The sequence below is a fragment of the Augochlora pura genome, chromosome 1 (assembly GCF_028453695.1).
Source record: "Augochlora pura isolate Apur16 chromosome 1, APUR_v2.2.1, whole genome shotgun sequence".
Lineage (NCBI taxonomy): Eukaryota > Metazoa > Arthropoda > Insecta > Hymenoptera > Halictidae > Augochlora > Augochlora pura.
Genome location: NC_135772.1, coordinates 9,016,940 through 9,031,389, shown reverse-complemented (window position 1 = coordinate 9,031,389; position 14,450 = coordinate 9,016,940). Strand labels below are relative to the sequence as shown.

The 14,450-nt window shown below is 37.1% G+C and overlaps 1 protein-coding gene across 1 annotated transcript in view; it reads left to right on the top strand.

Moving 5' to 3' along the window:
- LOC144470636 (uncharacterized) overlaps nt 1-14,450 on the top strand; it is a 41,647-nt gene that overhangs the window by 4,911 nt on the left and 22,286 nt on the right. Inside the window, exon 2 of the mRNA XM_078182031.1 lies at nt 14,084-14,134. The gene's annotated coding sequence lies outside the window, so the exon portion shown is untranslated. The remainder of the gene's footprint in view (nt 1-14,083; nt 14,135-14,450) is intronic.

Below are 14,450 nucleotides of genomic sequence, written 5' to 3'. Positions count from 1 at the left end.
TAATGCTAATGAGAATATATTATGAGAATATAAAAATGTTTACGGTCGATAAAGTGTTAACCTACAATATTTCGGTAGAGTAATGTATCGATTGTTTTGAATAATCGAGTACCTTCGATAAACAATCTATCGTTGAAGTGTGCGCAACGTACACCCTGTATTGCCCAAAAGCGAAGGATATTCATCTCTTTCGCGACGCACGCTATGTATAGCAGCAACGTTGCGGCGATGAACAATCCTAGCTAGTTGCATTTAGTTCTGACAAATGAGTAACTAACTGGAATTGAAATTGTCGGTGGCGTCGCGGAGACACGATACGAGAAAATTGTCGAATAAGCTAACTCGATATACTCTTCTCCCCGGGTTCTCTCTTAGCTTATTAAAGTTAAATTTGCGAACGGTGTCCTGTTTGTATCGGAAAAGTTGCCGGGTCCGACAGGATAACAACGTATCGCAGCGACGAGAACGCGCGCGTGGGACCCCTCATTTTTCTCCAATTTAAACTTTCGCGAGGCAGCCACCACGAAAATTAAGTATGCCGAAGTTTTCGCCGCCTTGATAAACCGAATTCGCCGTACGGTCGCGCGACGGTCAACAAACTTCCTTCACGTTCGCCGAAGCTGCCCGATTTTCTTTAAAACCTGCTACTCCGACAATGTTGCTCACAGAAATTATAATGAACAATCTCGCAGTAACTTTATTTATGCTCGCAGAAAATTTTCCGCAATGTCATCGGGATTTGTTTATGGTGTTAATGTGAAATAAAAGGACTCCCGCATAATGTTGTATTGAAAGTAGTACCGTAAAGTATTTAAATCGCTGCAACGAGTTTCGCAACGCTGTCAACATTTAAAATGACATAATTGCTTTAAATAACAATAAACCAGAACTCATTTCGTCCCTAATCGTTCTAGAGCGATCCGTAATGTCATTAGAACTTTTTTCAAATATAGATTTGACGTTTGATATTTCACCTTTCGAGCAATTTTTGAAACTTCATAAGCCATTTTGTTCTGGATTTTAAGTGAAAGGTCTAATGCTATACTTTGTATCATGTACAGTTTTGTTTATTATGGCGCAACTTTTTAAGGAAAGAGAGGTCTACAGTAATTTTGAGTAGATCTTAAAATTTAAGAATTATTAGGCTATACAACGCAGTTTATTGTAACGGAGGTATTGAAATGATATAGGAACGGATAAGTATTTTTTAAAAATTATAACTTATTATTCTTCGGCAAGATTGTTCCATGGAAGATCGCGTAATATTTATTCATATGACAAAGCTACTGCTTCCTGCTTCAGTTTTATTGATTTACTTAGTTCAATAAAACGAAGTTGGCATGGTACCTGTATGTAGGTGATCTACAGATATGCTATGAATACGACAGAATAGACAAAGACTATACCTATGTATAGGATTATCCAATATCTCTTTATAGAAAGCAGATATAATATGTATCGCATACATGACGGCTTTGAAACCGTAATGTAAGAGAGACTTATTCTACATAAGAAGCAAAATCAGGACATCGAATTCAATTCAGTTACGGTATTGCTAAATCGATTCCGTTGTAACAGGTCATATAGTACTTCATTTTTAAACACTATTATCGCATAAAGAAAACAACAACATATAATCACATCATACGCAATGTTTCTTATTTATCTTTTATTATAGAATTGTATTTTTCTCATTGCACTATTATTTCGGAAGCACAAATTACACAAGAACACTTCCAGAAGTGAAATTTTATTTAAAATTTAAACTTCGAATTAATTATTCTTAAAAGAACTCAATAAAATTTCGAAAATGCTTCTAAAACTTCAATGGGAATATATCGTCTCTTTAAAGATTCACGTACAGTTGGTCAAAAAAGTACTCGCACACCTAGTCTTTTTGCAATAACTTTAGACAAGCAAATAATATATAAACAAAAACTATTTCAATTAGTAGTCTACTATGTACAAAAATAATGTGCAAATAAAGAATTTCTAATAACGTATAACAAGAAAATAATGCAAGAAATACAAGAATTTGAGAACTAAAAAAGTATTCGTACACTTTCAGTTATAATTGAAAGTTTATGATTATTGTAGTGCTCTATTGCAATTAATATTTGGTGTGCATTCCTTTAGCTTCAATACTGGCTTCCAGTCTTCTTGGCATAGATTCTACCAGTTTTTAGGTTGTTTGTTGTGACATTTTTTGCCACTCTTCTAAAATTACTCTTTGCGGGTCCGATATCTTAGATATTTTTCTTTTTCTTACTTCTATATCCAACAGGTGCCATAAATTCTCTATTGGATTAATATCCGAAGACTGTGGTGGTGTAATTAATTTTTTAGGCACATTGTATAGTATCCATTCACGTGTTTTTATTGCTGTATGTTTTGGGTCTTTTCTCTTGCTGAAAGTGGTAACTTCCAGTCAGGTAGAATTTAGCTGTACTTTCTTCTAAATAGTTCCGCAACATCTCGACATACTTTGTGGCATTTATTATCCCATCGATAAATGTAATGTTTCCAACACCACTGTACACCTTACAGCCCCGTATCATTACGTTTCCTCCGCCGTGTTTCACAGTTGGTTTAATATTCTTTTGTGGAAGCTCAGTATTAGGTTTCCTCCAAACAAATCTCTTCCTATCTGACCCAAAAATGTTAAATTTAGACTCATCCGAGAAGATAACACGTTTCCAAAATTCGATGGGTTTATTTACGTACGTTTTAGAGAAACCTAGACGCTTTTCTCTATTTATATTGAGGTGGATAGCGGGAATAAATAATTATCCTTTTTATCACACTCGATTTATTAACACGGAGTTTTCTTTATTGCGGAGCGTACACACGAGTCTTCTATACGCGGAGACCGCCGCCAAGACAAGAGAGAGCGAAACGCCTCGGCGACGAACAGAAAAAGATCGCACGCCGATCGTCATTTCTCGATCGTGTCTAATACAATCGCACCGTTGGTAATCGTGAACGAACGGTCGCTACAATATTATTAATACATGGTTTTTCTCTTGCAGCTCTGCCATATATTTTAACGGAGGGCAGAATATTTCGTACCCTTTGAGAGCACACAATCTTCCCTGAAGTTGACGCGATATCGTTGCATAAAGTTCGTGCACCTGCAAATGGATTTTGTGTAGCCTTTTTAATTATACTTCGACGCTCTCTAACTGTGATTATCCTTGGCCGACCTGTTCGTGGCTTATTTTCTGTGGTTTTCGTTCTCTCATATTTTTTAACAATGCTCTGCACTGTTGTTAAAGTTAAATTCAGTTCTTTACCAATTTTTCTATAACTTTTCCCACGTTTTCGAAGGAAAATAATACGATCTCGCACCGACATTGGTATTTTATTTTTCTTTGCTGTCACGATGCTTGTACCGAGTTCAAAGATGCACTAGAGACACAATACAGGCCAATGCTACTATGTAAACAAACAGTTATTTACGTTTTGGTCAGTATTGCTAGAATATATGTGTGCTTCTTAAAATTTAGCAGTCGAATTATAAGTGTACGAATACTTTTTTTGCTGTTAAATACTTCTATTTCTTGCATTATTTTTTTGTTATGCGTTAATAAAAATTCTTCATTTGCACATTGTCTTTGTACATAGTAGACTATTAATCGAAATAGTTTTTGTCCGTGTACCATTTGTTTATGAAAAGTTATTGCAAAAAAAACTAGGTGTACGAATACTTTTTTGACTCGCTGTACTTACTGCATAACCCCAGTCCCATGTTTTAGATACGTATGCGAGAGGTGAAACCCGTTTCGAGAAACTTCACGGTAGATACATTAGTCGGCTGCACGTGTCTTCTTTATCATATGCGAACCGCTATTGATCACCGTATCCGGACATTAAAAGCACAGGTGTTGAACAGAACTGTGCGTAATGTGACGAACTCTATCATCGGATTTTGTTCCTCTGGTAGCTGCGGATGAATGTTGTTTGCTCAGAACTCTTTGAAAATTGCTACTTCCGGTTACTCGTATTAAAAACAGGTTTATAATCGTCGTGAAGTCGCGACCTTCAAATTTCTTAGCACAGTGTGGGATGTGCTAGAATGTGCTAATTGGTTCTCGCTCTTTATAGCACTTCTTCGTTCCAGCGTGAAATTCTAAATTAATTTTATCTTGGAACAACAGTGTAGGAAAAATGTAATATAAAGTGATAAATCATTTTTGTATGATAGATACAGGGTAGACCAGAATTCTTAGTACAACTGAGCATTCTAAAGCTTGTTCTTTTACCTAAAGGATTTAGTTGTTGTTTATGCTCCTGTCACAGATATTTATGTCCAAGACCAATGTTTATAAACATTAACAATAATCGAATCATTTCGTTCAGCATATCATTTGTAGCTATTAACGTTCGTAGACATTACTACTATCCATTGCTCGGAAGTAGGAAGAGAACAAAAGTGTAGGAGCAATTCCCAAGAACCAATCCATGTTAACCCTTTGCTGTCGAGTGGCGACTCCAAGGCACCGCTAAAAATTATCAAACCACGTTTTGAAATAATTTTTATCAAATTTATTTATACTTAAAATATTGTTGAGAATTATTAACTGTAACATTCAGTTATAAAATTCAATTTCATTATGTATAAAATGCTCCAGGTTATACAAAATGGAGACACTGTAAGTCTAAAAAAATATTACGGATTCACGTATATTTTGACTCCGACTGCAGGGAGTTAACGTTCTCGTAGAAATAGAGTAGATGCGTTTCCTTATTGGCAGAAACGATCCCTTCCTGTTAGCCCTAATCTCCACGAAACAAAGGACTCCGAGTCTTGTCGATTATAAACAAACAATACCTCTTGACTGCCGCCATCGTTTCGCTCCTCTGTGGTTGCCATTTTCGGCAAGCAGCACATCGCATGCATGCGCCTGTGCTTTGTGGGTGTTTCCATATTATTATATGTATGTATATGCGACTACGGGTGAGCGAAATGCGCGACGGGAGTCAGAAGGCGTAGAACAATCGAAACAAAGGAAAATAATTACTGATTACTAATTAGCATCTTGATGAAGTATAAGTAAAAATAATTATGTTTCGCTCGTGCGATATTACTTTCAAAATGCTAATGTATTAATCGAGTACTGAAGCACTACGCATAAACTGAATGACGCAAGAGCCAAGGCGAATCGGTCGTCAATTCTATCTAGCTTTCCCATTTTGTTTTGATTCTAGAGTTTTGATTAGTATTGGCTACGTTACACGCTGAACAAGAGACGTGATTAGGTGGAGTGAGCGATCGATCCTCCTTGCTCCTCGCGTCGATGAGTTTATTAATCATTTTGTTTACCAATAGAAGCGGGTTTCGAGGAGTCATACAAAAATAGGAACTAAGCGGTTCGCCAATTCTGGCTGTTTTTCTGTTATGGCGGCTTTTTAATTGATCCAGTTGATTGCAATATTTGTCAACATTGATCGCATCACCTTGAGGAAGGAGCTCGTAGTACACTACACTTTTCCAGTCCCACCAAATGCACAAAAGAACCTTCGTCGGATGAAGTCCAGGCTTCGCAACAGTTGAAGGTCTATTTTCCTTAGACCAAGTGCGTTTTCAATGCACATTTTTGTATAAAATCCAAGTCTCGTCTCCAGTGACAAGCCTCTTTAAAAAAGGAACCCTTTCATGTCGCTGAAGAAGCAAATCGCACGTAGAGACGCGGTTCATAAGGCCGGTCTCCGTCAATAGGTGTGGAACCCAAACTTCATATCGTTTCGCATATCCCATCTTGATTAAATGATTATGTACCGTTGCCTTGGGAATATTAGTAGCATCCACTATCTCACGCACACTATATCGCGGATTTTCAGTGAGCAAAGTCTCGATAATGTCCGTATCCGTCGTTGCTGGGCGGCCGCTGCGGTTTTCATCTTTCAACTCGAAATTGCCAGCTCTAAATTTTTTAAACCAATTGCGGACGGTCCTAATAGTCGTAGTACCACTCCTGTAAACGGTGCAAATCTCGTCTGCACTATTGCCTTTTTTAAAGCATTGAAGCATAACATGCCGCAAATGCTTCTTTTGGCTCTCCATATTGAACGGTGCAGAAAAAATTTAAAAAGAGACTTTGTCACCAACGAAACGTACTTTGAAAGAGCTCTGGGACGACTGAAACCGATGCCATAAACGGCTAAGAGATAAGCCTGCATGTTTATAGAAATACAGTCACTTAGAGTCACTCATAGCGTAGCGCGGAAGAAACTTATGGAACAACCTAATATCTTGATAACGAGGAGAAATAACAATAAATTAATTACGGTCAACTTCTGTTGGAATTGTTTCGATACAACGCCGCTATTTATTTAGTAATATTTTTAACTGATTAACCCTCTTGGTACTGGCTAAAAGATTCTGTATCTGAGCGACATGTTTAAAACTCGTTCGACGAAGTTTGATAAAGTTTCGGAAAGAAATTGCAAGAATTTTGAGAAGCTTGATAAATAAAACTATCTTGGCAACAATAGCCAACAACGATATATCGTTATTCGGTACTAGGATGGTTAAGAAGGATGTGTATTTCGATATTCTTCATTAAGTTGCATATCAGGAAGCAGAACCGTCCCAGTGTCTCGTCTCGTAGAGTACCAAAACTTTTTGTTGAAGTCTGTATAATTTTGCAGACGCGTAACTTTGTTATTCCTTTATATCTGTTTACCAGTCGGATAGGTGTAACCATGTTTTGAGGAAGTTGGTGGGTCAGGTACGAACTCGCGCTTGGAAAATCGTTGCATCCTTAATGGAAGCGTCGCGTTGCGGCACGGCGCGTCACGCTTTGAACTTCTCGCTGGGAAAACGGTAATCCGATTTTGCTCTCGCAAAATCCGCTAGGGATCGGTAGCCGATCGATGAAAGATGGATGTTACGATGCGGAGATTTACTGTTACCGCATATCGCGTATTCCCATTAATTGCAAATTATGACCAAATCTCGAAAGAATTTTCGGGCCGGTTATCATCGTTGCGCGAGGGCCGCGTTATCGCGAATCAATGTTCCCTTTTCTACTCGCTCCGTTGTGTTTCCCATTACACCGCGCGCACACCGTTCAACGTCTCGCGAGGTAAGAGGCCGTAATCGTTCCACTCGATTGCCCCGTCGACTTAAACTGCGCTCGACTTTCGAAAACTATGGTAGAAGCCACGCATACGGCCAGCCATAAGTTAACGGACACTTCTGTCGGTATACGTGGAATAAAAGCGAATTGTTTCTAGGAACTTTCATAAATAGTTGATAACACTCGTGGTATTGTGGGAGAAGAAGCCAGTGGAGTTGCTTGTTAAATTTAGAAAGAATTTTATTCGTTCGTTTCTGTGTAATTAATATATGTACTTTATCTCTGTTATAGAAATCGTATTTTATAAAACGGAATAATTTTTTTAAAAAAGATTTATGTTTTTTAAAATATCAGAGGGACCGGCTTAATTGACAATGACTAAAGTACAAGCATTATAATTTGTTTGGAACGACAATAAAAATTAAAAGATAATGCTTGTTAACTTTGTTCATCTAAGCCTAGAATGATTCATGTGGTCCAATTTCTCTAAAAACTTATTCCGTTTTAATTGATATCCGAATATTTTAATGAGAGACTCTATTGCGATCATTAAACGTTTCCTCATAGTAATGATGATCGTCCTTCGAGTATTTTACTTTATCGTATTTAAAATAGATGTTGATGTAAAGAACTTCGCCAATTAATTTTGCATAAGTCGGAAGAAATGAGAAAAATACTTACACGCATGTTTCGTAACAGTTCTTTCTTTTCTTCGTCAAAGTATGAAAAGAATTTTTACGACGCGATGTATCTTTATGCTTATTTATTTTTCATAAATGTTTCTCTTCATTGCTACACGAATCAAAAAGCAAATAGCCAATCCATTCGACTTATTGTATATTTCATATATTAGTTGTGGCCGTTAATTATAAATTAGGAAAAAGCATCTTTGAGCGTAATTTTCAATTATTCTTAAAAGGAGGAAGGAATACGAAATTTTTTGAAAATTTAGACAGATATTATTCGACAGATTAACAAAATTGAAATCGGAACGTGTATTTCCATGCATTTGTAGCGAATGCTAAAGAATTAAGTTGGGTTTAATAAACCATTAAAATTGCAACGCAGATTAGCATAATTCTTGTTTTCATTAATTAATCCTTGGAAACGTAAATCTGCGTAATGCTGCCGCAGTCTAGCTGTAATATTTCGAATCGAGTAATTCAGGCAATGTGGTATACGAGGCGAGTGAATATACACTAGAACATTCAAGAGCTACGCATTTCACTTTTCTCATGTAATTAGTGATTTCGTTAAACCTGTATAGGGATTGTGGTAATAACGTTGAATTTTCGCTGAGAATAGTGACAAAAATTCTAGTACACTATTTTACAAAATTCTCGTAATTATAACGGTAATAATTTTGGGTTGGCAACTAAGTAATTGCGGATTTAAAATAAGAAGGAAAATTCAATTCTTTTGTTTAAAAATATAAGTTTATTCAATTAGACAAATCAATTTTAACGCTGCCGTTCTTTCAAGACTTCATTTTAATATACTGTATATAACATAAAAATCGTGTTTGCGATGCTTGTTTTTTTTTTTAAATAATGTAATAAAGTATGTCTGAAACGCGCGCCTTACCCTTCTATCTTCAAATTGTAATAAAAACGAAACTAAATAATTAATCGGTGCAATTTTCTTACTAAATTAAAGGTGGAAGTCCGAACAGCAAGAAAACAATATAGATCAGGCGTTTTAATCCTGTCTTTTTGGAAGTAATACAATAAAATATGTCTAAAATGCTCTTCTTGTCCTTCCGTCTTCAACCAGTGATAAAATCGAAATTAAATAACTAATCGATACTATTTTTTTGCTAAATTGAAGATGAAAATGCAGGCAGTATGATAATGATATAAATTAATTACTTTGAACACGTTGATAAAAAAAAGAATGTGCTAAGACCATCTATTAACAAAATCCGCAATCACTTAATTGCCAACCCAATAGTTTCTGTTCGTGTTCAATGATGGATGCAAATAATATCGATTTAAAATCGACAAATAAAAATCGACCACAAAATCTATGAAACGCGTCTAGAAGAGGATTGTCCGCATGACATAGGTTTACGTTCGAACGCAGTAAGCCACTTAGGAAGCCGGAACGATTGAGCAATTATCAACATTAGCTGACAGTGACTCTGCTTTTTTACGGACAACTTACTTCCCGACTCAGCAATTGTTAATTGAAAATTGAAAGCATCACATGCTATCTCATTACGCAAGAATATATGTTTTTGTTTGTAGCAAACCTTTCAAATCACTTAACGGCTGACTAATTAATATTGTATTTTTCATGCATCTTACTTTTTTTAATTGCGTTATGAACAAATGACTCGAACTGTAATTTCTCTGTACGTATTCCAAAATGTCGATAAAGTAACAGTTTCGATAAAGTAACAGTTTCGGTAAAGAGAAAATAAATATTTGCAATGCGTGTTCGCAAATTTCAAAACGGAATTTTTTAATACTATACCGTGTAGCGTTATATTAATTTAGTACAAACAAAAAGATTTATGCCAAGCTTGTTGTGGAATAAAAAGCCTCACAAACGTACTCGTTTCCCGAGGATTTAAACGGTTACGCCCCCTCAATTTTCTACGTTGCAGAGGAAATATAAACCTTATTGCGTGTTGCAAGCAATCTTTGCCTTTTTTTCACAAACGCGTGTGCCAGATTTAGAAATGGCCGAGCTGGAATTAATTGTAGCGGCTTGCTGGTGAATACGTTTCAATGAATCGCGCTTATTTTTCTTCGAATTTCCCATTTCTACTAAATACTTTTCTTTTTCGATTTTGCCGCGTACCTTTGTTGTTTGTTATTCGATTTTTCTGGATCGAGATAAGATGAACACCTTTCAAAAAGTGCTATAGTAAATTTGCTACTGTGATATATCTTTTAAAATCATCAAGAACGCAAAAGAAAAATAGAAATATTAGTATCATTAGAATAATCGCTACGTTTTATGGTCGTTAACATCAAACTCATCGCGGACAAACAATTTCTTATTTTGCAATAGCACAAATTATAAAGACGCCCTTCCCTTAGAAATAAATTACATTATTGAATTAATTTTTATTTTGTAAATTAAAAATTGTTATTTAACTGCGGTAAATAAAGAAACGAATCGCTTGATAATGAATCGTTGTGCGATAATCCAAAAGCTGTAGTACAAATGCAAATGTAGGTCTTCACAGCAAGAAGAGAAAATAATAGTGTCGATTTCTATAACTACGAACACTCTCTGTATATCATAGATTTGCACGCATCATAAACGTAGACAGTGCAGCAATCCACCGATAACAATTTATCCAGCGCGTCAGTTAAGATAGCCCTCGGCGTACAAACGTATAAATTACAAAAGCCACGATGACAGACAACGATGGATAGCAAGCCATCCAAACGAGCGCGATCAATTTGTAAAATTTGATTTTACTCGTTCCTATCTCCGAAGGCCGTTCTGATCCGCGCGAAGTGTTCACATCATAGTGAACGGAACATATGTACATATTGGGAGTACAAATTAGATCGGTCCGTTTTTTTGTGGTGGAAAATATTTCGAGAACAAAATGAATTAACAGATTAATCAAAGTATTGTCCATCACTGTTTACTACTTTTCCCCACCTCTCAGGCAATTTTCAAATTCCATCTCAAAAAAATATCTCGTCTTTTGAGGCGATCCAAGTTACAAGCCAATTTTCGATTTCTGCGAAAGAAGTGAATCTGTGACCTGCCAGATCGTGCTGCATCTGTCGGAACTACCAGTAATCAGTAGGAGCAATGTCCGGCGAGTACAGCGGGTGCGGTAAAATATCCCATTTGAGCGTTTTCAAATAATTTTTCACAATTTTTGCGACATGAGACCGAGCGTTAACATGGAGAAGAATGACTTTGTCATGTCTCCGATCGTATTCCGGTCGTTTTTGTCGTAATGCACGGCTCAAACGAATCAATTGCAGCCTATACCGATGGCCCGTAATGGAATCGCCAGGTTGTACCAGCTCATAGTATACAACACACTTTTGATCCCACCAGATACACAGCAGGACCTTTGAACCATAAATATTCGGTTTTGGTGTTGGTGTTGAGGACGATGACAATGATTGACCTGGCATAGCGTAGTATTTTTTCTTCTTGGGGTTATCGTAGATTATCCATTTCTCATCCCCAGTCACAATCCGATGTAAAAAACCCTTTCTTTGTTGCCTTTGAATAAGCTGCTCGCAAGTGAAAAATCACCTTTCAATGTCTCTCTGTTTCAGTTCATACGGCACCCAATTGCCTTCCTTGTGAATCATTCCCATGGATTTCAATCGTACGGCAACTGCTTGTTGGGTAACTCCCAATGATTCTGCAAACTCCTCTTGAGTTTGACTCGGATCGTCATCGAGTAATGCCTCCAATTGTTTGTCTTCAAATTTTTTTGGCTGCCCAGAGCGAGGCTTGTCTTCAACGCTAAAATCACCATTCTTAAAGCGTCGAAACCATTCCCTACATGATTTATCAGTTGGAGCATTGTCACCATAGACTTCAACAAGCATTCGACGTGCTTCAGCTGTACTTTTCTTCCAATTAAAGCAGAAAACTAAGATCTCCCGGAAATGTTGCTTAATTAACACGAAACTTGACATATTCAACAGAGTAAAAAACAGGCGTTTTAAATGAAACTCAAAGCAATATAAACTGAATGTTATTGGCAGATATCTAATCTCTCAGAAACAATTTAAATCAGTTGTTACTATGAAACAGTCATAATAGTCAGAGCTATCTTTTGAAAACGGACCGAACTAATTTGTGCAATACATATATGCATAGGCAAAGAACTAACGAACTTTTTAAGAGTAAATCCCACGAGACTCCGTGGTAATAATAAAACAACAACAAAGGCCACCTTCGATTAACAATAACAATGATAATTTATCCCTCTTAGTGCCGAGCGAAAAAGCCAAATTTCACGGTGTTACTAGGGTTTGGAAAAAGGCTCATAAAAACTAAACGAAAAGCAATATTTACATAATTCAAAAAGCAGTGCACTAATCTGGCATTATTTCATTGATCAATCTAAGTTTCGCGAGTATAATTTTTACGAATTAAGAATTATGAGGCAGTGGCACACCTTACGTCAATCCGGACCACTGCCGCGGCAGTGAGACTATCGTTTGTCTCGTTTACGTTTCGGCGATTACCGAGTAATTGTCTAATACGTAATCGCATCGCCGTCGTATAAAACACTCGCAAATTTGTCTTGCTAATACCCCGCGACAAGTTTCGCGTTTACTTAATAACGCGCTAGGTATTTCGTTGATGGTTGCCTTTGTCGGATCCCCAATAAGCTAGCATTACCAGTGTTCTGCGTTCAAGCGTTTCGACGACGAGTTAATGGACCCGCGCGTGTTTCCCTTTCATTAACACAGTTTTTTTCTTTACAGTCCGGCGAACGGTAAATTTGTCAATTAGCGATCACCGTTTTTTCTTGCTGTGAGTGCGTGCATTCTCCCGTTTCCCGCGTTCTCTGTAACAACCGGTGAAACCACTGTAATCGGTTGACATTCGAGCATTGGAAACAATCGACATGACGACCGCTATACTAACTGAGTTACGTAAAACGAAAGTACAACGCGTATGCAAAATATTTAGACGCCGAATTTCTGAAAACAAATTTTTCACATTCGAACTGCTATCACTGTAAAGCGATATTCGGTACAACAATAATTGTTGACTGGTTTTTAAGCTCGAAGCGTTTTGCGTTCGCACTACATTTATCATTTTCTTTTTTCTAAGATGCTTTCACTTGATATGGCGAGCGATTTATTAACCTTTATCGCTACGATTTATTTCGCAGCTGAGTTTACTGGCACTTCTTTCTCCTTAAGAATTGCCTTAATAGAACGAAACAATTTTTATTTTCCGCGTGTCTTTATCTACTTTTATTCACAAATTTTGCTAACAGCATTTGAACAGTCTAAGAGGTTTCGTGAATATTCGTTAAGCATATAGTATGTTTGACGTTAGACATTTGAAAATCTTATCTCAGGTAGATGTAGTTTCTAAAGCCATTGCACTGAATATTATTTCAGATATTAATAGCACTTGTCGGTATTAAAATGATATCTTCACGATGACTTTTATTACACCTGTTTTCATGGCAACGCCGCTATAAACGGAACGAGGTTTGGAATTCGTAATTTAACGCTAGCTTTATAGAGAATTAAAAACATCTTGCTTTATGAATATCACAGGCATGCATTAATTCGAATTTTACCGATTTAAGCGATATTTATTATTATAAATATCCAATGTAGCAATACTTTTTGAATAAATTGCCATTAAACGTATCTTTGTAATTTCAATAATCGTGAATGATAAAATTTACGATAAATGTTCCGACTCTGAAAACTGAATAAGAGTGTACCACGTAAGATTAAGAAAGTAATTAAACGCAAGAAAACTTTAAAAACTTTTTAAGTGTCCCATTTAACAATTTTCAACTATATTTAGAAAATATTTTGTAACCTTAATGATCGCAACAGAAATTATGTGTGCGAGAACTTTTTACTATTACAAGGTTCCCTTAAAACGGTCTAACTTCGTCCCGGAGAGTTTTCCCACGCGACCATAAATAACAGAGATATTTTTGCTTTCTATCGTAAGCGTCTGCGCGCAACTATGGAATGAACTATAGCGGTATATACAAAGAGCACAGGCAACTTTTTTTTATAGGAAATATGGAAATCATGTGTAGTGTTCATACACATACACGTCGCATCAATGTTAGCTGATATAAAGTTGGACAGAATTTGCCTTGTAAATCGTGGTATTCCCTCGCCCAGCTCTCTTTCCACCCCTTTATTCGTTCCCCAGAAAAAAAGGGAGATGAAGATACATAGAGATATGTAGCTAGAAAAAGATTGTAAGAGAGAGAGAGAGAGAGGGGGGGAGGGAGAGAGAAAGAGAGAGAGAGAGCGTTTTAATTACTTGTTTCGTTTTGTCTTTGCTTGCAGAACGAACTACCGTCTCCATGCTTGGCAGCGCCTTTTCTAGGACCACTTTAGGTGAGTTACGGAACGAGGGAAAGCACCGACGGAAATTTCTCTATTAAAATTTCAGTCAATAAGACTGCCTTCCATCTTGCACTCTTCGCCAGCCGCGATGCGATTCCGAAGTACCCTTTATTCGCGGAGGTTTATTATCGAGCGGGGCACAAAGTACTCGCGCATTTTAAAAAGGAATCGATACCTTTCGGATATGCTGAGCAGCTCGACATGCACGGAGGAAACTACTTTTCCGTGTAAGAACGAGCAAGTTCCCTTTCTACGGGGGGGGGGGGGGGGGGGGCCGCGGAAAAAGGCGATTGCTGTTGCGGGCAGC